This window comes from Aptenodytes forsteri, unplaced genomic scaffold (assembly GCF_000699145.1).
Source record: "Aptenodytes forsteri isolate BGI_AS27 unplaced genomic scaffold, ASM69914v1 Scaffold13, whole genome shotgun sequence".
Classification (NCBI taxonomy): domain Eukaryota; kingdom Metazoa; phylum Chordata; class Aves; order Sphenisciformes; family Spheniscidae; genus Aptenodytes; species Aptenodytes forsteri.
In genome coordinates this window covers 449,971-460,344 of record NW_008794543.1, presented here as the reverse complement: position 1 = coordinate 460,344, position 10,374 = coordinate 449,971, and positions in this window count along the sequence as shown.

Below are 10,374 nucleotides of genomic sequence, written 5' to 3'. Positions count from 1 at the left end.
GCCGGGAATTGCTTCGAGTTTTCTCCGGACTAGCTGGCTCCCTCGCCGGATCGCGGCGGGTCCGCTTTTGGCTTTGTTAAACGAAGAAGTATTCCCCTGTTCGCGGTTCTCGCACGGGGACCCGGCGTTTGTTTCTTTTTCCTTGCGGGCTTTAGCGACTCTTGGGTAAGGTAAGCAGGAATATTAATTTTTTTTTTTTTCATTTGATATCTGCGTATAAGAGGTAGTGGGGTGACGAATGGGATGGAGGAGCTGGCAACTAAAGGCAGAGCAAAGTTGGGAGCTTAGGTCAGTGCAGGGGCAGCACTTGGGAAAGAGGTGTGCAGTTTTCAGTGAAAAGGGCTCTGGAAACAAAAGATGAATCTAGAATGAGAAGTTAGAGGCTTATTTTTTTCTTAAAAACTTGCTGTCAGGATAATGTTTAAATGCTTGAAAACATTTTATTATAGAAATCTTGAGTGCTATAAAAAGATATCGAAAGACATTACAGAAGCTGCTTTATATAAACACCAGTTTTGGGGGACAAGAAAAGCTCCAACTGATTCTGTCCGGGGGAAGAAGGGATATGTAAGGTCATTCTGGGAGGTAGAGTGCAAAGTAGGAATTAAAGAGGATTTAAAACCATAGCCTCATGTTGCTCTGTGTTCTTACGGTGCCAGTTTGCGTGTGCAAGAGAAGGATAGTGATACCTTGTTACTCGATGAACAATTTAATGCTGTAACACTCTGAACTTGTGAAACAGCACCTTTCTGAAAGGGATCATCCCCACCTCTATCTCCAAGGTCAATGTGGTGTGCGTGTGCCTGTGAAAGTTGTGGATTGTTTCCTTTGATATTGACTGATGAATGTCAAGCCTTCCTTCAGGCTACAAGAAGGTGTAAATGTGAATTTCTGATTTAATAATACCATATTATGTTGCATTATAGGACTGCTGTTGTCGGTAATTGATTGGAACTGGGAAGTGTGGGCAGATAAAATGTCTTGCTATTTCAGCAGTGTTTAACCTTTCACAAGCTTGGTAGAGTGCTCTGCTTCACAGAGGGGTTTTCTACTGCTTCAGCGAGTTGTCAGAGTTCTGCACATGCAGAGCAGAGTGCCATGCAGGGATTTCTGCACACGCAGAGCAGAGCACCACGCAAGGATTTCTACACGTACAGGGCAGAGCGCCATGGAGGGATTTCTGCACACACAGAGCACCACGCAGGGATCTCTGTCTAAGATTAAGGCTGATTCCAGAAGGAATGGACTGCTGCTGCTCGTAGCCAGTGCTACTGAGATGGCTGAACAGAACAAGCAGGCAAATGAGGTCCCCACCCTGTATTTTTTAGCATTATGTAGCACTTCATACTCTTGTGGCTGTGATTAATTTTCTTTGGAACTGGGACCTAAATCACAATTGTTTCTTTACATAGCTGTCCTGCACAAGTGCTAGCAGTTGTACTAACTGTGAGCGTGAGGTAACTTTTGCTGATGAGATGAAGCTGATGAAAGGAGACTGTTTCATATTATTATAGCATTTTTTTTTTACTCCTGCATCATTTATTTAATGTTAAGATGGGTTGTTTTTAGTGAATATTTTTATCAGCTAGAATATGAAGATAACCATCGGGTAGCAGCACAGAACTGCTGAGGAGTAAAGTTGAAAGCAAGCAAATCGAGGAGAAAGTAGTTTAGGCTGCCAAGGCCTTCGTTAATTTTAGGTAGAATTAGGAAATACATATGTTTTACTGCCCCCCCCCCATTATAAAGCAGCTATTGCCTTCCTCTCTCAAACAGTAGGGAAAGAAAGTTTATTACATAGCACTTGCACTGGTTGCAAACCTTCATTAATAGTCTACCCATTAGCTAGGACAGCTCTTATCATCTGCCATTGACGTGAATATTAATTTGCTTTGAAATGTTTTGATATCATTTTAAATAATGATACTTTTTAAAGTACGAAGATTCAGGATGCTTGCTTTCTAAAGTACACATTACAAAAATATTTTGGAAAAGTTAATTTTGAAGCATGTGGTGCAAACAGTGCATTAACTGAGGGGAAAAAACCCAATAAAACAACCCCAACCCACTAAGTGCTTGGCCCAACTTCTGATGTTTATCTGTAAATATACAGGGCCTGAATCTGCAAATCCTCGTTCACTTGAGTAGTCTTTATTCTTACGCATAGTCCTGTTAACTGCAAAGGGACTATATCCATCATTGCATGAGTAAAAGTCATTGATCTTGCTGAGGTTAGTCATTTTACCAGCATCAATCAGATGGTAAACCTTGATGCTAAGACATTAATTCTGCACTTTTAAATTTATCTCTCATATCTGATTGTATTTTCTGTGTAAAGTTTTGCCTTCATTTGTATCGGTCTGCTTTATTTTATAAATCATGTTTAAAAAATGGAGATTTGAAGTGATATGTAGACTCTCAAGGAAGTAAAATGGCACTGCTATTTTTCAACAAAATGGTGTTCTAAATTTACATATACATCAAGTGTGGTCCATAGCCATTTTGGTCATCTGTTCTAATTAGAAGTCGTCTATCTTCAGTAGTAATCCTTCTTCAAGCATATCTGTATGCTTGTAAGGATGTGATTTTGTGCAGCGTGCAGTTCCAAGACCTTTAACACCACCATTCAAAAGTTGAAGAAAACTGGATGCTAATGACTTGACCAAACAGCTGACGGCAGAACTAATGCAAACTCAGGGAGGAGTTTTCTCATAATATCGATATTCAGGGAAACCCCCTGTTTAAAGTGGTGCTTTATAGACCCTGCTTACAGTGACCAACACACAAATATGTGCGTGTGAGGGCATACACTTACAACTACTGATGATATCAACATACATACAACATGTCAGGCGTCCTAAGCTTACATTTGATAGTGGATCACTTGGCTATTTGCTGGGCTATAGCCTTTGACAGTAAATGGTACTCAGTAAAAACACAAATGCTATGGTTGCTCAGTTCTACGTGTGTTCTAGATCTACCTAATCATGACAGTTTGTGGTTCTGATTTTTTTTTTTTGTGTGAGTTTATCCAATAATCCTCAGTATTTGTTTAAAAAAGCAAAGATAATCAATCCTAGAAAAAAGAACTGTTACAATCACATAAATTATATCTCTAATAAATAGCAAACTTTTGTTTCTTCCTTAGGATAAATGCATGCAGTTCTAAACTCTTGTTTTATATAATATTTTAGAAAATGTAAATTTTGCGTCAATCTTCTCTGACTTTTAGAGAATATAAAATACTAATGAAAGCAAGGCTCTGCTTGATTTTGTTAGTTTCAAACCTAAATAAAAAGGTAGAGCTCCAATACGAATAGTTCTTCCTTTTAACAATTCTGAACTTGGCTTAGAAATTTCAAAGGTAAGAAGTCAAACAAAACTTAAGTAGCTAATTCTGAATATTTTTCTCCAGACTGGCAAATATTATGGGATAATTCAGGACATTAAATGTCGCAGGAGTGAATCACAGGCTCAAGGAGGAGTAATGAATCAAATGCCACTCTCGACTTTTTTCTTCAGTTTTTCTAAGCAAAAGCAGAAAAATAATTGTTAATTATTCAGTGTAGCTTGGCCTATTACGCTACGTAATTTTAAAGCAAAGTAAACAGATTAGTAAGTTTATTTGCAAATCTGTTTAATCCTGTTTTATATTTCAAGCTTTTTTTCTTTTTTTCTTAAGCATAGGGAATAGCTGTCAACAAATGAAAAGGCTGGGAACTTGTTTGCATAAGATACTATACATATTTAATACAGCACGCTTTTCTTTGCCTCTTGGTAGACAGAAAAGACGAAGAACACTCTTTTATATTGTTAGAAGAACAGTAAGTTGAAACTTTGTCTTTGTAGTAAACAGACATTGAGAAGGCTGTGGGTTGAATAAGAGTTGTGGTTGACCAGCACCTTGGAAAACAGTGCTGTATGAAACTCCCTCTAACACCCCCAATATCAAAGATTACTAATGCCCAGGGAATGTAGTCAACAGAAGTCAAACCCACAGGCTAACTCTCTTCTGTGCTATTTTACAAGTTCTTTCTTTTGGTCTTGGGTTAATTGAGTAACCTCTAGTGACAAAGTCTTGTCTCCCAGTAGGTAGGTCATGTTCCTTTCCAGCACTTACATTTATTAACAGATGTGTCTTCATTCGAATGGGCCAGTGCAGATAAAGAAATTTCTGCACAGTTAGTGTGGCAGAACTGTGAAAATGCGCCCCATTTGCCAGTATCTCCCATTTTTCTGGTTGTATTGGCTGAGTCTATTGGCCAAGAGATGTAATGAAATAAGTTCAAATCAGCCAAACTGTTGTGATCTAGCCAGGTACAATTCCTTATGGGAACAACTTGAAAATATGTATTTGTTATCTATTTTTAGGTTTATTTGATAGCAATATTTATGCAGGTATTTACCCTTACTACCCTAGAAATGATCATAGCAAGTCTATTCAATTAATCACTCTTTTTACCATACACTAAGTGAAATTAGGGGTGAATTATGTGGCTGCATTGCTGAGTTGTGCAAATCTTAAGAAAATAAGAAGTTCTAAAGAGTTAAATGAAGGGAGAGTTGGCAATGCTTGCGCTGATTGCTTGAAGTAGGTTGAAGTTCACAGTTTATTTGCATTTGAATTAATTGAGATTGGTGTCCAGCAGTGCTTTTCAGAGCAGGCTTCAGAAAGACTTTTTGTATAATAGAGTACTTGAAAATGTTAGCTGGAAGATGAAGGATATTTAAAATACTTCTTTCTTTTCCTGACAGAGCAAACTTTTTTCTCATTTTCCTCTAAGTAAGGCTTATTGTAATTCTGAAATATTTTTACCACTGAATGGGCGTTCTTGTGTTAAAAGCCGCTATCATTTTTAAATCAGCATATTAAAAACTTTCTGAAATAATTTTTAGTTTCTTCACAAGTCCTTAATACCTACAAAGAGAAATAAAATAATCTTAAACCAGCTCATAACATTAATCAGATAAAATGTTATTCCTCACTAAAAATGCTCCTTTATTAAATGATAGGAACTTGCAGATTATTACTTTGCATACTTTTGCTTCCATTAGGAAACAAAGTGTTTTAGATGCTTTCTGCATTTTAACTCTGAACTGTACATATTTTCATTATTATAACAGAACTTTGTCTTCCTAAATAATATGTAAATCATTATACTTTTAATCACATTTAAACAAATCAATGAGTGATGAAACAAAAACAGGTAGAAAATTTTCTTCTGTCATGGGTAGTTGGAAATAAAATTCTTTTTCAAATAGCTTGCAGATTATGACGTGCTTCAAAGTTGAACATTTCAAGTTGTCTATTTTTTTATATTTTCTTTCATAAACTTTATTTAAAACATGACTATAGGTGATAATATGTTACTTATGGGTTTTGTTAAACTTCGTCAACCATAATTACTAGGAAAGAAAGAAAAAAGCACTTTCACATCATTGTGGCAGATCAATGGAAATCATAATTCATATGCAAGAGCAGTCAAAAAAACAAATAAAACTTTTGTTTCTGTTAGAGACTGAATATAGTACTACCAAAATTACAATTATATAAATAATTCTTTAGCATGAGGACTGTATTTGGTGGCAGTCATGCCCTTCCAGTCATAACAGGAAACAGGAGCAACAAAAGTATTGGATGCATAAAATGCCATGGTATCTAAGATTTCTTTAGGAAAAATGGTAAATAAACTGCAGAAAAGTGGGCAAAATAACTGTGAAGCTTGCAGATTATGACGTGCTTCAAAGTTGAACATTTCAAGTTGTCTATTTTTTTATATTTTCTTTCATAAACTTTATTTAAAACATGACTATAGGTGATAATATGTTACTTATGGGTTTTGTTAAACTTCGTCAACCATAATTACTAGGAAAGAAAGAAAAAAGCACTTTCACATCATTGTGGCAGATCAATGGAAATCATAATTCATATGCAAGAGCAGTCAAAATAAAACATAAAACTTTTGTTTCTGTTAGAGACTGAATATAGTACTACCAAAATTACTAAATAATTCTTTAGCATGAGGACTGTATTTGGTGGCAGTCATGCCCTTCCATCATAACAGGAAAACTTTTGTTTCTGTTAGAGACTGAATATAGTACTACCAAAATTACAATTATATAAATAATTCTTTAGCATGAGGACTGTATTTGGTGGCAGTCATGCCCTTCCAGTCATAACAGGAAACAGGAGCAACAAAAGTATTGGATGCATAAAATGCCATGGTATCTAAGATTTCTTTAGGAAAAATGGTAAATAAACTGCAGAAAAGTGGGCAAAATAACTGTGAAAAAGTTACTCCTTATATCCGGTCTGAACCTCCCCATTTCAGTTTATGCCTATTGTCTTTTTGCTGAACTCGCTCCAGTTTATCCATAGTTTTCTTGTACTGGCGGGCCCAAAACAAGACACGCTACTCTAGATGCGATCTAACTCAAAATGTTGATGACGAGCATTCAAAAAAGTTACAATATGTACGTACATATAAATACACAATACATATAAATAATTGAAGAAGAGAAGTAAAATAGATTAGGAAGAAACTTCTCCTATGAATTATATATTCCATAATTTGCCACAAAAGGATTTCTGTTTTTCCAGGAAAGCATAGCAATATGGCCTCTAGTCAAGACCAGCATAAAAATTCCTGTGTTGGCTATGATTCCTAGGACGTATTTGTTCCCTGTATGAACTCTAGATGAGAGTGCACCAAGTACAACTATATATAATTTTTAAGATTGGATTCTCTACATGGAAAAGTTACTAAAATGTAAGTTTTCTTTTAAGAAATTATCCTTGGCACCATCAGATTTATTTTTTTATGCAAGATTCAAACACATTTAGTATATAAAAAGAAAAGACTAGTATCTGCTTTCTGAGAACAAACTCTAGTGTAATGGAAAGCTAAATGCACATGAACAAATGACCAACTCACAAATAACTAACTTTAGAGTTGCAGCAGTCCAAGTTTCTATTAATACAGCAGAAAAAAACCTACTGTTCTTAAGTAAAAGAAGAGATGCACCATGTTAACTTTAAAAATGCTTTTTGCATTTGCATTTTGCTTTCAGGAGAAGGAGAACTATTTTGGCGCATTTTAGAGCATTTTTTGTCACTTCTGCATCACCATTTCTAGCAGTCTCTAATTTTTCCTTTCTAAGGTTCTGGTTTGAGTCTTAAGTCAACAAGAAGCAGAAGCTTTCATAAGACATAAAGTTTGTATAACATTGTGGTGACTATTCACTTTTTATGAAAGATTTGAGATTGTTGAACCTGTAGAATGAAATCTGAGACCAAGTACCTTTGGTAAAGGCAGATTTTCTTAGTGTTGTCCAGGTATTCCTCAGGTCTGAGAGGCGAAGGCTAAGACAGTATTATTTCCAAACGTTTGCTCAGTTAGCCCTGCAGTACTCATAGGAGTGCAAAACCTGATATGAAAATGAAACATCTTATTTTAACAGTGAGTCCTTCTTTTCTTCTTTACTCTGTTTCAAGATGGAAACATGAGTTCAGTTCATCATCTGTTTTAGCAGCGGAAAGGCCACAGAGAAGGAAGAGATGCTCTTCCTGACAGTATTTTTGGCTTGTCCTTGTAAAACGGAATTAAGTTGCATGGATCCTCCCTCTCCTTGCAGCAGCCAAGGTTAGCCATAACCTCACCTTCAGTGAGAAATCGACGTTTTTAATCTTGAGTGCTGATTTTCAAATTGAAATACAGTTCATCACATTGCTGTTCTTCCATATTATCAAGTCTTTTGACAGACATAATTCTTATTTAGAATAAACCACAAGACACACAGCACCAGGTTATCATAGTTTGAAGACTGGTCATATTTTGCATTTATTTTTTATGCCTTTTAAGGTGAATGAATCTCAGCTAGTATAGTGGAGAGTTAAAATATTAATTTTAAATTTCTTGGTCCTCTAACATACATGTTATGCTTCTATCATTTATACTACCTTTATATTCTTACGTAATTCAGAAACCCATCAATAATTAGTATTATGATAGTATTTCAACATCAAAATTATAATTCTATTTTAGTTTTTATTATTTTTGCTCCAGGCTGTTTTTGATAAACAGTAATAGTCTATAAAAAATGTTCTACACATTGATGCATGGGCTGATTTAGTTCTTTCCTTGGGACACTAAAAGAAAAAACATAAGTAACGTCACTCTTGAGATTTAACTTTTGTATTATGCTAATTATTCTTTGAACTGGAAACAGTTTTTCAAGTTAATTTAAACTGTGTTGCTTAGCTGTAATTACATTTCAGTCTACTGTCTAATAATAGGCTGATTCTCTTCTTTTATGCTTAGAGAATTATTGTCACAAAAATATTTGAACAGTCTACATTTGTATGTTCTTGTTGCAGTCAGCGGGGTGGGAGGACGTTAGCCGCACCTTGGGGGTTTCATTTAAAGCATTAATAGAGTGCTTCAGGCATCAGATCTTAGAATTGATGTCCCCTATGGACCAAAAATCTAATATTTTAATATATTTGTGTCCTTTATGTCTTTTCAGTGTGATAGTCACATTCATCTACTGCTCTAGGCTTTCAGTAATTTCCATGCAGAAGCAAACTTTTAATAGGGCTTCCATGCTTGTCTGTGTAAAAATATACGTGGAATATACATAAAATTTAATAAAGCTTTACTGAAAATTTGATTTATATTTCCAAAGACTAAGAAATCTATATTAAAAATAACACCCCTCACCCCCATGTTATCATAATTTCTGAGATAGAACAGCTCTCGTATTAATAAAGAGATATAAATGAAAGTTTGTGATATCATTTGCTGACTGTCATGAGTTAAAGTGTTTTTATTAATTTATGTGCTACAGCTGACTCCTCCATGAACTGTGTGAAGTAATATGGCTAATAATTTTTGTTTTATCATTCTCCACTTTCCTTGTGAGAGACAAAAGGTCCAAATTTAGTGAGTTAGTCTTGTATTTTTGATAAACTGGGCATTTGTTCCTGGAGTTACCATGTGTGTAAATGCTGAAAGAAAGCTTAAAGGTCTGATCATGAAGCTCTTAATGGTTAAAACATGAGCAGAGACTCTTGTATCTTTGTTCTTTTTTCTAATAAAGAAAGTGAACAGTAGATTGTATGCATGCAAAGAAATTCTGAATTCTAAAAATCTGTGTTATTTAAGCATTAATTTGGGGTTCTTCCAAAAAGAGTTAAAATGTTATATATAAAGTATTGCCAAAATCATTGATAGTTTTTGTGGTTTTTTATAAGACTCAAAGTAAAGACTCACTTTAAACTTCCCACACATCTGAGATTCTTAAGGCCTCAGATTATCATTTTGATTTTCAACATCAATTTTCTTATCCCAGCATGCAGCAGAAGGATGCTCTGGAACATTGATTTATGTCTATTAACATCCCTGTAAGACCCAGTTTGGTGTTTTTAAGAAAGGAAAAGATTTGGTAATTTTTGGGGTTCTTTAGCACTGGTTAACCATTTCTCACTGGAACTGGATTTTTGAGGTGACCTTTGGTAAGGTCCACCAATCTACAAGCCATGGCTAATTAGGGAGGGCAAGAAGGCATACCATTTGCTGAAAAGAGTTATTGCTATCACTCTTGTCAGTGAATATTTAGGGGCAAGTAGCTTCTCGGCATACTGTTTGTTCTGTGTATAGACTAGGTTTGTAAGCCAATAAACATTATGAAGTTTTCATTGCTTTTGACTAGTGTCTGTCAAAAGCACGTCATAGCTAAACTTGTGTCACTGTGGTTACTTTTCTTTCTCCCAGTTTATAGTGGAAAAATTTGTGGAATTACTGATGGAAAAATAAAAGAAAATAACTTTTCTGTGTTCCCAGACTCACTGAAAACTGGTATGGTTACATTTACATTAATATTATCATAGCAGGTTTGCATCAGTGAAAATATGAGGATAAATCAGACACCATATGGGCAGCTCTACACTCAATTACTAATAGAACACTTCTGTAATTAAAACTATGGCATTGTTTTGAAATTTGCTTCCTCCTCTTTATCCTTGCATGCATGTTATTTCTGGCCATCTGCAGGAAATATTATGAAATCAGAGTCAGTGGGCAACTCTAACAACAGAAGAATATGAAAGTTAAAAATCTGTATTACTCAAGAAGGCCCCTAAATTACTGGATGCTCACTAAGGGCTGTAATGACCCACAATGTCAATCTAACTTTTTTTTTCTGTTATGTAATGAAATTAAACAACAAACCCCCCAAACCTAGAATGCTGCTTTAGAATGGATGTTTACAACGTCAGGTTAAGTTAACGTCACATAGCGAAAACAAAACTTTGCAGATGTCATCTGCAGGCTGAAAATCTATTGTTTCTGTTTAGATAATTTGGAGACTCCCAAC